Raw genomic sequence first — 16,081 nt, forward strand, 5'->3', positions numbered from 1 at the left:
TTAACGCCGCACTCTGGAATAATCAAGCTATATGACGGCGTTCTGAAAATTATTGAGTCTGGACCATACAATCCAGTGATTGACATCATGAGCATCGACCAACGCAATTGAGATACAATGACATGTTTCAAAAAGTCAGCAAGTCTGACCATCTGATCCCGTTAGTCGCCTCTTACGACAAGCATTGTGGCCTTTTACATCAAGCATGGGTTGCTGAAGACCTACATTGTTGTAACGTGTTTGTGTTGATCAATCAGGCACTGAGGGGTTGCACAGTTTATAGTCATTAATTTTGTCTTCATGAATAATTACTTACTAATTAACTACTAACCACCTATTTATCGTCCACAGTGTGTCGTGAAGTCAGAGCAGTATAACAGCTGTGACTTGTAACATTTCCATAGCATGCTATGCCTGGGATGTTGCAGCATACAGATCAATAGCATTTCAACAACTCGGTCTTTGAGAGGCAGCTTTGTCAAAGAACTGTTAAGTGTATAAAGAGCTTGTACTAACAATCTGGGTTTTGGGTCATATAATGAAAACAGTAAAAATCAGTATGACAGCATTGGAGGCATACAAGTTTTAACCATGTGAAGCCTGTGGGTAAGTGGACAAGGAGGTGGACAAATTGAGTTAATAAGAAAACAATCCTGGGTCTTTGATCTTGAACTTCCTCATTGCCCCACAATGAAAGAAAAATCATCTTAAATAAATAATACTGTATTCGACGTAATAAGCGCCCCGCTCTAATAAGTGCCCACGTCGATATTTGCTAATATATTGGCTAGTGAACAATCCCAATTAGCACCCCTTCCGATTGATCAATGTACAAAAGACTTCCCACCCCTCCATCTCCATATTACCTGACCCCTCATTACTCCCTTGAACCCCCTGTTCCACCCCTCCCTCTCCACATAAATTGACACTCACTACTCCCTTGAATACCATGTCCCACCCCTCCACGTAAACTGACCCTCACACTCCAAATCCCATGTCCATTTCCCCTATACATTTCCAGGTATACTGACAGCCACACCTTGCTAAGGTGCTCTCATGGAGATCACTGACACCTGAGAAGACACGAGTCAGCTTCAGCTGGGAGTTTACTGACACTATCAATGTCCGTCTGGAACAGCTTGATTGCTGTAGGTCAGAAACAGCATTAGCAGGTGCCCTATACCTTCTCATACATGAGCGGGAGAGATTATGCTTATCCCATCCCATATTATTCAGAAAGTTTTCATTTTGACATATAAATATATATATCTCAATATCACTGATTGACACATTGTTTTTGTTTCCCAAACAAGCATAAAGGTCTCTGCCACAAAGTTCAACATTTTAGCAATATCTCACAAAGGGACTCCAACAATGTTTTTTACAACAGTGGGCAATTCCATATTATATGCCTGCTGGAATCAAACCTGGATTTTGGGCTGGATGAGGAAATGTTTGAATCATAAGGCTACTCCACCACACCTCCCACTAAAACTCCATCCTAATATTACACAGGAACGTGTGAATTCTACTTTTCCTTGAGACACATTGTATACTACACAGAAGAGGTTAAAGAATCTGTAATCTTTTCATATGACTATCCTCAAGACATGACAGATTAACTATAGTCATATGACATAAATCAGGTATTCTTTCACTTCTTTAGATTAGTTATAAAATTGTTCGAAGGCATGACTTTTTCGGACGATATTCAACTGTACCCAATGATAACCTTGAGACCATTACAGTCCCATGCATGCCCCCACACACACACACGCATGCACGCTCACACACACAGTGTTCGTTGTTGACTTAATTATGGACATTATACCTATGTCCTTCACAACTATCTCTCCTGCATGCATGGCCTCACACATTCCTTCACAAGATGATGGATATCGCTGTTGAAGTGCTCTAATAATTTCAATGCTCTAGTGACCACAAACTTATCAAAATCCAAAAAGCTGTCAGTATACACAAGATGATGCATTCAGTTGACATCAATACCATTCCAGGGTTTTTTATTTTATTCTTCAGTCCATCTCAAATGACATATACTCTTATCAAATTATAGGGATCATCCACTGTCAAATAATGCACAGGTGTTAAAAGTTACGACACAGCAGAACTTTGGGGCCAATCACCACACAGAGTTCCGCTTGAGAAGGGCTGTGCCTCAATGAAAGGATAGTGACCCTCTACGATTACCTATCAAGCAGGCTGTACCAGCTGTAATACCAGAGGCTTGGTCTACACAGGTAGCCATCTAAATGAAGGGAGGGGATAGTAATCTTGGTCACCTGCCAAAACCATTTATGAATCCATTTACAAGTCTGCCTATTGAGACAAGCCCAAATCCTTAGTTAATATATATTTCATAGTTTTGAAGCCAAACATCAAAATATTATTTGAAATGTAGCCAACAGTTTGAATACATAGTCAGTATTTGGATAAGTTTAATCTTTTATAAAACAATCAAGTATGCTATCAGTATATCAAACTGACTGGATTAGTTTGTTTGTTATTTAACCCCGCACTTTGCAATATTCATGCTGTTATAATGACAGCGGCCTGTAAATAACCGAACCTGGACCAGACAATCCAGTGATTGATATGAACAACAATCCATGCCTTAGTGTATGTTGGCACACTATCACCTACACACTTAGGATTAACGGCAACATAGTGAGTGAGTGAGTGAGTGAGTTGGGTTTAACCCGCTTTTAACAGTAATCCAGTTATTTAACGGCATGTCAGCTCTATGTGGGAAGAAAGCCTGAAGTGATACAACTCAGGCATTTACCACTTCGGTGAAACCAACGAGCACGGGTATGGTGCTGACAAACCTAGAAACATAATCTGGACGAACCGGGATTCAAACCCACAATCATAGGTTTCGGGCGTGCCCAAGGGACACAACTGCACAGCTAATCGCGGCGTCTTAAACGGCAAAATAAGTCTGTCACATGTCACTCGACAATCCATTTCAATGTCGTTGATTTCTCATATAGTCATATCAAAGCAAAACTAGCACCATTTCTGATAAATGATGAGCATAGTAAAAAAGCAACGTGTGGCAATTACTCATTCAGGACCCTACCCCAGAAACAACAGCTCTCTTGAGGAGGTGCCTAATCCGGTCAAGTTGTAAATCACCCTGATATGACAGCTATACTCTAAACATTAACCCATGCTGTGATATCCTCTTGAGACACACCTTGACTTTCACCTTTCTACAGCTGGTCTGCATGCTATATACATGGTGTATTTACAGATGATATCAGAGTGGCTGCAGGTGTTTTAATTGAAAAATATCTATATATTGAATATAATTCACCTTAATTATTTTCCTTATGAGTGAGTGAGTGAGTGAGTGAGTGAGTATGGTTTTACGCCACTTTTAGCAATATTCCAGCAATATCACAGTGGAAATGGGCTTCACACATTGTACCCATGTCGGGATTCGAACCTGGGTCTTCGGCGTGACGAGCAAGGGCTTTAACACTAGGCTGCTCTACCACCCCATTTAAGAAAAATAACAACAATAATAATGATGATCTAAATGAAGATTTTTGTCACTAGGATACGTCAAAGTTGTGACCTGGACACAGGGTGTTGCATAAGTGGTATCATTGTAATATTTGTTGAATAAATGTTAACTTTTTATATGAAAACATTTCCAAATTGAAAAATATGTAATTTAAATGATTAACCTAATGAACACTTGTATTCCTTTACAACAATAAATATTGAAACGACAAATAAAAAGGAAACATTTTTGTCACAAATGGAATGTAAAAAGTTACAAACAAGTGTCTGCGACAGTCGTGAGTCTTCTTTCAAACTGCAGTGTCTACACTGTCTACAGTTGTGAAAAGATCAACCACAATAGCATAGTGCTTGTCAAACCATCAACCTATAGCAGGCCAACAATCCCCTATCTTGTCTGGACCATTGAGAAATGTCTGAGGTGTCTTTCTAAACAACAGGTAAATAACAGTAGTTAAAACACCTCTCACAGGCATTCAAATTTGATTATACACCCTGCCATGAGCAAGCAAACATGAACTTCCTTGGAAGGTATTTCACACTAGAGTTAAAATCAAATATTCATTTTGATGGTGGTGACAACGTACTATGAATACCTTATGCCAGTCAATAGGTTCATTAGATGTCTGGGGCCGGTCGGGTAGCCTAGTGGTTAAAGCATTCCCGCGTCACGCCAAAGACCCGGGTTCGATTCCCAACATGGGCACAATGTGTGAAGTCCATTTCTGGTGTCCCCCGCCGTGATATTGTTGGAATATTGCTAAAAGCGGCGTAAAACAATACTCACTCACTAAATCATTAGATGTCCATTGTAAATAAGTCCATGCAAACATCTATTGTCAACATGTTCAGGAAATTCTAACAATCTTAGCTAAGTATTAATTTCAATTAATAAATCATTTTTTCCATAATTCAAAAAGAATATACATATTCCACTGATTACCTCTGTATTTCCATTCTGACTGCCATTTACATTCTTTGGCCTCTTCTTTTTCTTCTTTCTAAAGCACCGAAACATTGTGCTCTAGTCCATCCAGCGAATCAGTTTTAAATACACAACAAATATTGCCACAACTGGTCACTCAATAGTCAAGTCATTCCGAAATTCTACATGAACCATCCTATTGTTAGCACTGTGATATATCCCATCTGTGGCTGTCCAGCCTATACTCCTTCCATAAACGTTATACCATGATCCGGTCAGTTAGAAATTCCGTCAGAGATCACCGGAGGAATTTACCAACATGCCATGAACTGGTGAGGTCAGATTGCACAATGGCTTCAAGTGACCGTTGGATGGACTGAAAGACTCTCACAGGTAACACAGCTGAAGAGGACAAATATTCACAGACCATTAACCTGCTCGTTGATACGGACAGGAATCCCACAAGGGGTAACTCACGGGGAAAGTGAAAAGGGAAAACTCACGAGGGGATCTCGGAGAACTGGTTTCCCTCGGAAACTGGCCTGAATTCACCTCTAACTCTGTTCTCCAGGTGAGGTCCTCTACACAACGAGAGAGTGGGAGTACAGGTGTGACGAAGGCGAGTATGGAACTAGGCACTGCTCACCGCCACTGACACAGAAAACTGTGATAAGATGCAAGCTGTTGATCCTGACATAAGTCCCTGAATGGCCTGGACAAAGATGGCATCCCTCTTCTTTGAAATTTAAATATTTGGAGTATGGCAGGCGAACCTGGAAATCTCAAAGGACATCACCTTTTTGCCATCACAGACCCATTTACCTGAAACTTGATCAAGCTATTGTAATACTCCTGATAGTTTATCAGCGATCTCGGTAATTCCCGGAGAGGTATACACACTCGATCTGCGACATCTGATACAACTGACATGGGTTTTGGTATCCCACCAATATGCTAAATGTCCCTCTGATACAATGTGGGCCTCTGTCCATCTGTTTGCGCTAGGTAAGCCAACATGTCAACAATTCAGGATGAGATTGTAAGTCAGGTAGCTTAGCTCGATATGGCTGACCTCTGAGGAATGGTGTCAATATATATTGGTCTGATAGCCCAGCCAGGATATATAGAGGTAGGTAGGCAGCGCCACTTAACTAAGGGGTAAGTTATAAGGGGGCCACTTATCAGCTTAAGACATGAAACACTGTCTATTGATTGAACAAATAAGAGTAAGCTAATAATGCCAATATTGAGGTAGCAGTAAATGGCATGATTAATTCATATAATTACTCCTATATTAACATAACAAAATTTACGATTTAAGTTAATTTTCACAAATTATTTTATACATTTTTTATTTTAAATTTTTACCCCAAATATAATTAACAATTTCTTACAAAAGTCACCCATTCTTACCCACAGAAAAAACAAATGGCACTAATTTTTTAAAAAATTCACATGTCTCAAAAGAAAGTCTTGTTTATTTTGACTTAAGATGGATGACAATAGAGAGTATATTAAATATTGTCTTGGTGTTTTTCCAAATTTCTGTCCCCCAAGGATAAAAATGTTTCTGACCCAATATCAACATTTGTGTGAAAAATAAACACAGATACCAAATATAGCTGATTATAAAGCCCATAATCCACAGGAAAACGTAACCAAGCTTTCACAGTACATCCCATGAACAACCAACACAAACATCGCCTCCCCCAAGCACTCTCCCCCATACTAACGACCATACACACCACACAGGTAACCTTTAATATCACCTAATGCACGGACATATTTCAGAATTTACACACAACTCAACCCATACTCCACAATGCAGAAAATGAACAATCAAATCCATGTAAATCCAAACAGAATGCCGACTACTGACAAATCATTATTTGTTTTGTTATGGCTGAAACGAACAGGGGCCAAATATGATCCTTCCATTAGTGCTTTGAACTTTTCCAGCATTTAATGGATGTTGGCAGGAGACAAAGATGGCTGAGGCCAAACACATCACAAACCTTCCAGGCACCTGCCGAGAAGATGGAAATCAAATGCATGGGATCATATTTCAGTGACATTTGCGAACAAAATGGGCTCAACCTCTGTAAGATGGTGTAAGATGAAACAAGGTCCCGAGGTTCCAAGCTTTGGATGAGAGGGTTGAAATGCCATTTGATTGGACTGGTTTGGGAGGACCTGGTTGGTTAACCTTTGGTCGTCCTGCACCATGACTGTGGAATATATTTATTTTATGAAAACCAAACCAATCTAGATATATATACATATCATTTTGTGTTGATACTTTGTGTTATCCTGACTTATTCAATGCCGTAGCCAGCCGGGGGATTTTTATAGAAAACATTTTTCCTTGTGAAAGTTAACTTGAATAAGAAATGAATAATCTTATTTGCCCCCACTGTCAAAAAACTACGGCCTTGTTATTATGTATATATTTATATAGTTTATAGAATATTGTCACTGTTTCTTCATGGAATGTGTGTGCAATAAAATCTTGTACCTTATATTGTATACAAAAGCAAGTCTAGCCAGCTGTAGGCAGCTCTAGTCAACATATGAAATCAGCATCATTAAAATTATTTGTTTTAATTTTAGAGGAGAGAAATGTGTCGTGTAATAAAAGACACCATGGACTAAATGTTAATTTAACCTTTGGATGCAAAGCTTGTTGCCTCTGATAGTGACATATCCAGCTGTGAGATGTTGAATAACCCTCCACAAATAGTGTACGTAATATATACCCTGGAATAGCATTTCAAAAATATTTGAACTTAATGACAAATAGTTGTTTTATTTCACGTGATGTTTTTTATAAAAGAAATCTGTGTTGTGAGTGAGTGAGTGAGTGAGTGAGTGAGTGAGTGAGTGAGTGAGTGAGTTATGCCGCAATATTCCAGCAATTTCATGGCAGGGGACGCCAGAAAAGGGCTTCACACATTGTACCCATGTCGGGAATAAAACCTGGGTCTTCGGCATGACGAGAGAACGCTTTAACCACTAGGCTACCTGACAGCCCCTGTGTTGTGAAAATCAGAATTAGAGATGAGGTATTTGTTTAGCCAATAAGGACACTTTGGTTTGTTTGTTTATTTGTTGTTTAATGCCACACTCAGCAATATTCCAGTTATGTGAGGCGGTCTGTAAATAATTGAGTCTGGACCTGACAATCCAGTGACTGACATCATGAGCATCGATCCACACAATTGGGTTACGATGACATGCATCAACCAAGTCAGTGAACCAGACCACCCGATCCCGTTAATCACCTCTTACGACAAGCATAATCGCCTGTTATGGCAAGCATGGGTATCTGAAGGCCCATTCTACCCCAGATCTTCACAACTATTGATTATTTGACAAATGTACAAACTGTGTAACCATACCTACATATAAGTGTGAAACAGTCTTTATGAAAGAAAACAATCCCTGTGATAGACAACGTAGACCATCACCAGGACAACGTCCATCACTCCAGACAGTTAGATATACACCCTGTCAGGGACTTAGTTTTAACCTCAGAATGTCATTTTGACCCCTTACTCTACCTCATTCCCATAATGCATCTGTCTGTCAACAATGGGATCATTAGGGCATTTTGTTTCCAACACAGAACATGTGCGTTAATAATTAAAGTGAAACATGACCACGAAAGGCAGGATTAGATTTCACTTGAAGATTATAGAAGCCATTTGTGAGATCACATACTTGCATAAGTTTCCCTGAAAAATCTCAGAACATATGCTATGTTTACTATTTTCTTATTCTTTCCAAGTGGCTAAAGTCAATAACTGTTCAAGGACGAATATTTCTTTTTCAAACTGTTTCTATGACAACCCTAGATTTTTAATTCCATACACAGCCTAATTAGTGTACATACCATTGGAGCAGCATGACCTAGTTCAAGCAGTGTTTTATAAACAAACATTCTGAAACACAGCTGTAAGACAATGATCTCTCAGGAAAAGATAATAACAATAAACAGACACACCACATATCGCTGTCTATAAAGAAGACTAACATCTAGTCTCTGAAATGAACATATCGTACAGAAAAAAAAAAGTTTTTAAATTATCTTTTAAAAAAATAATAAAAAGGAACCCATAGACTCTCTTCATTTTCAGATACTTTCAGATATTTTCCTGATACTGCAGAAATCTAGACTTGCCAAACATTATAGACTTGCATGGGCTGTATTTGATATATTTGTATCAGGGTCTGTAAAACAGACTATCTATAAAGCAACCCCTTCTATGAGGCGACCCCCCTGTACAAGCCTTCAAAATCAATGCTAATTTATATACCCGTCTATAAAGCGAATCGGAATGAAGCACGTCACCAGCGCATACACAATCTCTACGTTTACAATGAAAACGTGTTAGTCTTCCACAGAAAATAAATACATTGTATCCCTTCAGCGAATCCTGGGAAACGAACAGATCATAACAATTAAACTTGGTCAGTACAAATTTGAAATTTGAGATAAAACATCACTAGAATTGATGATTTACCAATTAAATTGTATTTCCTGTTCTGCAAATAAATATGACTTTCAGTGAGTCAATGAATGGCATTTATGATATATATATATATATATATATATATATCAAATCTAAGTCTAGATATGCAATGAACACTTTTTATAACCAGACAGTGTAATTACATAATGAGTTTCCGTACTTCAATACGGATTTGTTGATATGGTATTTCTGGTGTTACGTGCTCACAGTAATGTCATTGTGTTTGGGGGAAAAAACATCAAAACTCTTCAATCCTGTGTATAAGATAACCCCTCTTGAAAGCCCCCTAATTCTAGGTATGAAAAATTCACCTCATACACAGCGATATACAGTAACAATAACCATCTCCCTAAAATGCCTGGATCCTGGTCACATGAGTGATTGAGTCCATGTTGTTTGTGACTCAATAGGCAATGTAGTATACACATCAACCATTGTGTCCAGCTAATCCCCATTCTGGCCACAAGCACGAGATACTGGGAACCTATAGAATCCCCCAGAGGCTTCTGTCTCAGCCTCAGCTGAAGGACATGAGGCATGAATCCGAGGCGTGAAGCTGGAGTATAGGCCAGCGAAAGTGGAGATAGCCTCTGACTTGCAAGGCTGTGATGGCAAAACATCTGGCCACATTCCTCCCCCGCCTGGGATAGGGCAGATAAGCGGGTGATATGTACATGCAATGTGCAGTGATAAGCAGGCAAGTTAGAGACAGATCACTGCAATTTACACCAGAACTCAAGTGGCAGCAGTCCCTAAAGAGCTCAACCTTGGGATAAGATAGGGCCACTGGCCTTGGGCTTACTGTGACCATGTGTCTGGACTACAGTATCCTCCAGGACAAGATTGATTGATTGAGTATGGTTTTACGCTGATTTTAGCAATATTCCAGCAATATCATGGCGGTGGACATCAGAAATAGTCTTCACACAATTGAACCCGGGCCTTCGGCGTGACGAGCGAACACTTAAACCACTAGGCTACCCGACTGCACCTCATGGCAAGACAGAGTAACTGCAGTAACATGAAAGAATCGGGTGGTCCTTAGCTTCTTTTGAGTAGTATATTATCCAACATCTGGATAATGCCAACCTTTTTTTTTATTACACAGATCATGGATCCACCTACTCAAGTTTGGAAAAGTGAATTTTGTTTATTTTTGTTGTGTGTGTTTCAGCAGACTTCATATAGTCTATAGACTTCACTTGCATCTCTTACAAAGTGATTAATGGATGTAATAAAAGACAGACACAACAACCCTGTGTCTGCAGGTATACTGTCTCCATTATTCCATGTCTGTTGTATAAAACATTATTCATTTGATTAAAGCCGCTTTGATGCTTTTCCTTGCCTCCCACCTGAATAAATCCATGATCCAAGTGCTTGCTAATAAAAGGAACTACTATATCCTTTAACACCTACTTCCATTCACCCCACAACTGATAAAAGCTTATTATTTTACCTCAGAGAAATGAGCAGTTCAACAAAACACTCTAGAGCCCCCCCCCCCTCCCCCCCCCCCCCTGCGGCACACATTTTAAATCAACCAGGCACCTCTTGTTCTATAATCTGGCTAATTAGCCACCTATTTTGGTTTAGCGTTGCCCTCTGTTATTCTGGTATCCAAGACTTTGGATGCGGTGCGTATACATCAATTAACACTGTGTATTCCCGGCCTGTATCTGTGTATTATCATGGCATCATCGTCCACACCTTCAGTGCCAAAGCATCTTCCTTAGCCTCTGACATACCAACTCTGCTCTCTCCAGACACCCAAATATTTTGCTTCAAGTTTTGCTCTTCACCTCTGTGTATATTTTGTTCTACTCTGAACTTTTAAACATTATCGGAACCTGTTTCTCCTGATGACTCAAGCCTACCTATTTGGCACATTAGCTTCCAAAGTTCACCTGATGAATATTTATCTGGCCACAGATTATTTTCTCTGAGGCTCAAAGATCTCACATTTCAAGCAAGAAATGTCACAGTTTTGTGAAGGGCGCCATGGTCCTGTTTTGTCTGGAACCAAGGCAGCTGTTTCTGTGTTCTTGGGGCTGGGTGATGTTGTAAGTCATTACACTAAGGCAGTATAGACATCAACATGCATCAGCTGTGTTTTGAGGGGGTTGAATGAATTGTACCATCACTGTTTTTAAAAAGAAAATGTAATTCTGTTCAATTTCATATGACAATCTATAATCTATTTCATTATCTCTTGTCTTAAACTGAATTCATATACATTTGTTATTTATTACATCAGATAAATACTTTGTCATAATTTCAAGCTTTAATACAAAGGAATGAACACAAGCTTGAACATTTCAAACATTCAAGAACTCAAAAATCACCCTGACCCCTCCCTTCATTGATCGGTCACCCTACCACCCTACACCACAACACCCTAGACTAACATACTGTGTCCGAAATGAACATATTCTACAGCAAAAAAATAGTTGTCAAATTATCTCAATAAAATATAATAAAAAGGAGCCCTGAGACTCTTTTCATTCGCAGTAATCTAGACTTGCCCACTATTATAGACTTGCATGGGCTGCATTGGATATATCTGTTTCAGGGTCTGTATGAAAAACTAACAACACCCTAGCCCCTACCTAAACCTCCTGCCTAAACCAATCGGTCACCCCACCATCCCCTCCCTCACATCACACTAGCCCCTACCTAAACCTCCTGCCTCAACCAATCGGTCACCCCACCATCCCCTCCCTCACATCACCCTAGCCCCTACCTAAACCTCCTGCCTCAACCAATCGGTCACCCCACCATCCCCTCCCTCACATCACCCTAGCCCCTGCCTAATCCAATCGGTCACCCGACCATCCCCTCGCTCACATCACCCTAGCCCCTGCCTAAACCTCCTGCCTAATCCAATCAGTCACCCCACCATCACATCACACTAGCCCCTGCCTAAACCTCCTGCCTAAACCAATCAGTCACCCCACCATCCCCTCCCTCACATCACCCTAGCCCCTGCCTAAACCTCCTGCCTCAACCAATCGGTCACCCCACCATCCCCTCCCTCACATCACCCTAGCCCCTGCCTAATCCAATCGGTCACCCCACCATCCCCTCCCTCACATCACCCTAGCCCCTGCCTCAACCTCCTGCCTAATCCAATCAGTCACCCCACCATCACATCACCCTAGCCCCTGCCTCAACCAATCGGTCACCCCACCATCCCCTCCCTCACATCACCCTAGCCCCTGCCTAAACCTCCTGCCTCAACCAATCGGTCACCCCACTATCCCCTCCCTCACATCACCCTAGCCCCTGCCTAAACCTCCTGCCTCAACCAATCGGTCACCCCACCATCCCCTCCCTCACATCACCTTAGCCCCTGCCTAATCCAATCGGTCACCCCACCATCCCCTCCCTCACATCACCCTAGCCCCTGCCTAAACCTCTTGCCTAATCCAATCAGTCACCCCACCATCACATCACACTAGCCCCTGCCTAAACCTCCTGCCTAAACCAATCAGTCACCCCACCATCCCCTCCCTCACATCACCCTAGCCCCTGCCTAATCCAATCGGTCACCCCACCATCACATCACACTAGCCCCTGCCTAAACCTCCTGCCTAAACCAATCAGTCACCCCACCATCCCCTCCCTCACATCACCCTAGCCCCTGCCTAATCCAATCAGTCACCCCACCATCCCCTCCCTCACATCACCCTAGCCCCTGCCTAAACCTCCTGCCTAATCCAATCAGTCACCCCACCATCACATCACACTAGCCCCTGCCTAAACCTCCTGCCTAAACCAATCAGTCACCCCACCATCCCCTCCCTCACATCACCCTAGCCCCTGCCTAAACCTCCTGCCTAATCCAATCAGTCACCCCACCATCACATCACACTAGCCCCTGCCTAAACCTCCTGCCTAAACCAATCAGTCACCCCACCATCCCCTCCCTCACATCACCCTAGCCCCTGCCTAAACCTCCTGCCTAATCCAATCAGTCACCCCACCATCACATCACACTAGCCCCTGCCTAAACCTCCTGCCTCAACCAATCAGTCACCCCACCATCCCCTCCCTCACATCACCCTAGCCCCTGCCTAAACCTCCTGCCTCAACCAATCGGTCACCCCACCATCCCCTCCCTCACATCACCTTAGCCCCTGCCTAATCCAATCGGTCACCCCACCATCCCCTCCCTCACATCACCCTAGCCCCTGCCTAAACCTCCTGCCTAATCCAATCAGTCACCCCACCATCACATCACACTAGCCCCTGCCTAAACCTCCTGCCTAAACCAATCAGTCACCCCACCATCCCCTCCCTCACATCACCCTAGCCCCTGCCCTCACTGATTGGTCACAAAACCACCCCCTCCCTCAAAAAATAGTAACCTCTCCCTGCTCTGATCGATCACCCCAAAGAAAGCTGGTCCTATGCCTGAGCACACCTTGGAATCCCTGGTCTTCGTACCCCGCTGCCACATTGACCCCAGTTAACCCGGTCTCCCAATACAAACAGGCTGTGATCCCTGGCTGGGGCACTTGGGGACAGCGTAAATGTTGAGGGGTCATTGACTCCTGGTGTAATTGCATGGTAGCCTTGTGTAAAGTGGAATTCATGAAAGATTTAAGAAACTGTTTGAAGAATTTCAAAGGAACTGTTTCAAATATTTTGAAAACCCTTTTAACTTTATTTTGCAATTGACCTATGACTCCTTAGTAGCACCAACTTCTTTTTGTTACTTTGTGAACAGAATACCCTGCTACATCTATGGCCATCTTTGAATTGCTATGGAATCTTGAATCTTGACCATTATTTAAATCAGTTGCTCATTCCATTTAGCTGTTGCCACTTCGGCAAAAATCTTAACAAGTATCTTAATAATATTCTGAGCCATGCCTGGAATTTATATATACATATATATTACTAAAAGCCTAGGCAAGTCTAGATCAAACTAAACCAAGTCTAGTTCATTTGATTCCACACAGCAGAAGAGGAAAGGTTCCTTTAAAAAAAAATAATAATAATTATCTGAAAGAAAGGTTTTCATTGACTAAGTGTTAGTCTATAATATTCTTATCAATAGTTGTTAGCGATGAACAATGCCATACACATCACACACATTATCAAACACATTTCTCAGCCCTTTCTCACCTTGAATCGTATAACTCTCCTAACACAATGTAATGAAAGACATGAACAAGCTAAACAGACTGAAACAAGCCTATGTCAGGGGATCAAACAGTGACCTGTACGCCAGGCTTGTCACAAACCCTTGCCAACTAAAACATGCAGTGTTTTCCTTCAACACAATAACACACAGGAGAAACAGGCAAACAAAGTCCTCACTGTAAACTGTAGAAAGAGGGTGTAGGGAGGAGTGAGTGAGTGAGTGAGTGAGTGAGTGAGTTGGGTTTAATGCCGCTTTTAACATTAGTCCAGTTATATCACGGCGTGTCAGCTTAATGTGGGAGGAAAGCCCGAAGTGATGCAGGTCTCAGACGTTTACCACTTCGGTGAAACCCACGAGCATGGGTATGGTGCTGACAAACCTAGAAACATAATCGGGGTGAGCCAGGATTCGAACCCACAATCATAGGTTTCTGGCGTGCCCACGGGACGCAACTCTGCACAGCGAATCACGGCACCTTAGACGACTGGGCCACCCATGCCCCCATGTATGGAGGAACAGCCTCCGAAATGTTATACAGATGATTTATGATTTGCATGTTGTGTTCTGCATAGTATTTGGGAACGTACAGTCAGATGACAACTGATAAATGAATAATTATTATAATCATATCTAATTCTAATTAATATGAAAATGAAATATTGTCATCATGATAATCTTAAGTACATGACAATGCTTAAGTATTTTTCAAGTTGTTTTTTTGTATCCTTTACCAATCATTTAGAACCACCTAATCTATTATAAAACAAGAAAACAATATTTTTGAAAAAGTATAATTAAAGATATAATCCAAATATTAAACTTCATTTTTCTAAACAAACTCTCAATACATTATTTGTTTTGATTTTCATTGCTGGGATGTTGATGGAATATGAAAATATAATAAATATTATGTTGTCTGATCTATGTTCTTGTTCATATTGGTCTTAAGTTTTTGTGTTTTTACATTGTTGAGAAAGATATGCCATACAATTCTCTGACACTGAATACAAATATTCTGTTCTCAGTGAACATTTCTTAGGAACGAATGAGAAAATTAGAGAAAATGTCCTATTTCAGCAGTAACTGAGTGCAAAGAGGTCACCCCCTCCTCCACCTCCACCTCCTGCCAGTTTCTCCATCCAACAGACTACAGCTATCAGTGGGAAACAGGCTAATGTTTACATGTAACAGGAGCGAAAAGATAATAGACAACTTTAATTACACTAGTCTGCCGGTTTGTACAGAGACAAAACACAGAGGAGATACTTGTGTTATCTGCCCACCATCTCAGGCAACAAGACATCCATTCATACAATGGCTTTTTGTACTGTCTGGAAAATGTTGGCTTTTCTTTGAAATCCAAAACACTCACGTCTGATTACATAATTAACAGATTACTGATAGAACCTACTCCATACCAGAGAGATTAATTGTGCAAATGATGAGCTTTTGCAAAAATTAGAAATGCCATTAAATGCACAGTTTGGTAAATAGATTAAGGACAGGGGCAAGCAAGAGTCATCAGGAGATGACATCTCCCCCAAATCTGGTGCAATTTGGAAAGTTTGGCCACTTATCCCACACCCTTTGGCTCATTGCCATCGGATACATTCAGTTCAGTGAAGAAAAAATATAGCTGTTCATATTTTTTATAATCCCAAATCATCAAATGGCGCAAGCTCACCTCAAGACTGATCTGTACAGTAGGTTTCAACTAGAAATAATCAACGGTTTTGGAGTTCTGCTCTGGAACGAGCACGACCCACATTTTCAGTTTAAGTCCAACTTGTCATCATGACAACAAATAAAAAAAATAAAAAATAAAAAGGCACCAATTTGTCACTTGCACTGGACTGATCTGTATTACAAGTTTCAACAAATGATATTCAACGGTTTTGGAGTTTTGCTCCCTAAATGGAAAAT

At 41.1% G+C, this 16,081-nt stretch overlaps 1 protein-coding gene across 19 annotated transcripts in view; it reads right to left on the minus strand.

Annotated features, from left to right (window-relative positions):
* LOC139480555 (microtubule-actin cross-linking factor 1-like) overlaps nucleotides 1-16,081 on the minus strand; it is a 275,708-nt gene that overhangs the window by 111,647 nt on the left and 147,980 nt on the right. The window lies entirely within an intron of this gene.

The sequence above is a fragment of the Haliotis cracherodii genome, unplaced genomic scaffold (genome assembly GCF_022045235.1).
Source record: "Haliotis cracherodii isolate W230 unplaced genomic scaffold, xgHalCrac1.p SCAF_4, whole genome shotgun sequence".
In the NCBI taxonomy this organism is placed as follows: Eukaryota; Metazoa; Mollusca; class Gastropoda; order Lepetellida; family Haliotidae; genus Haliotis; species Haliotis cracherodii.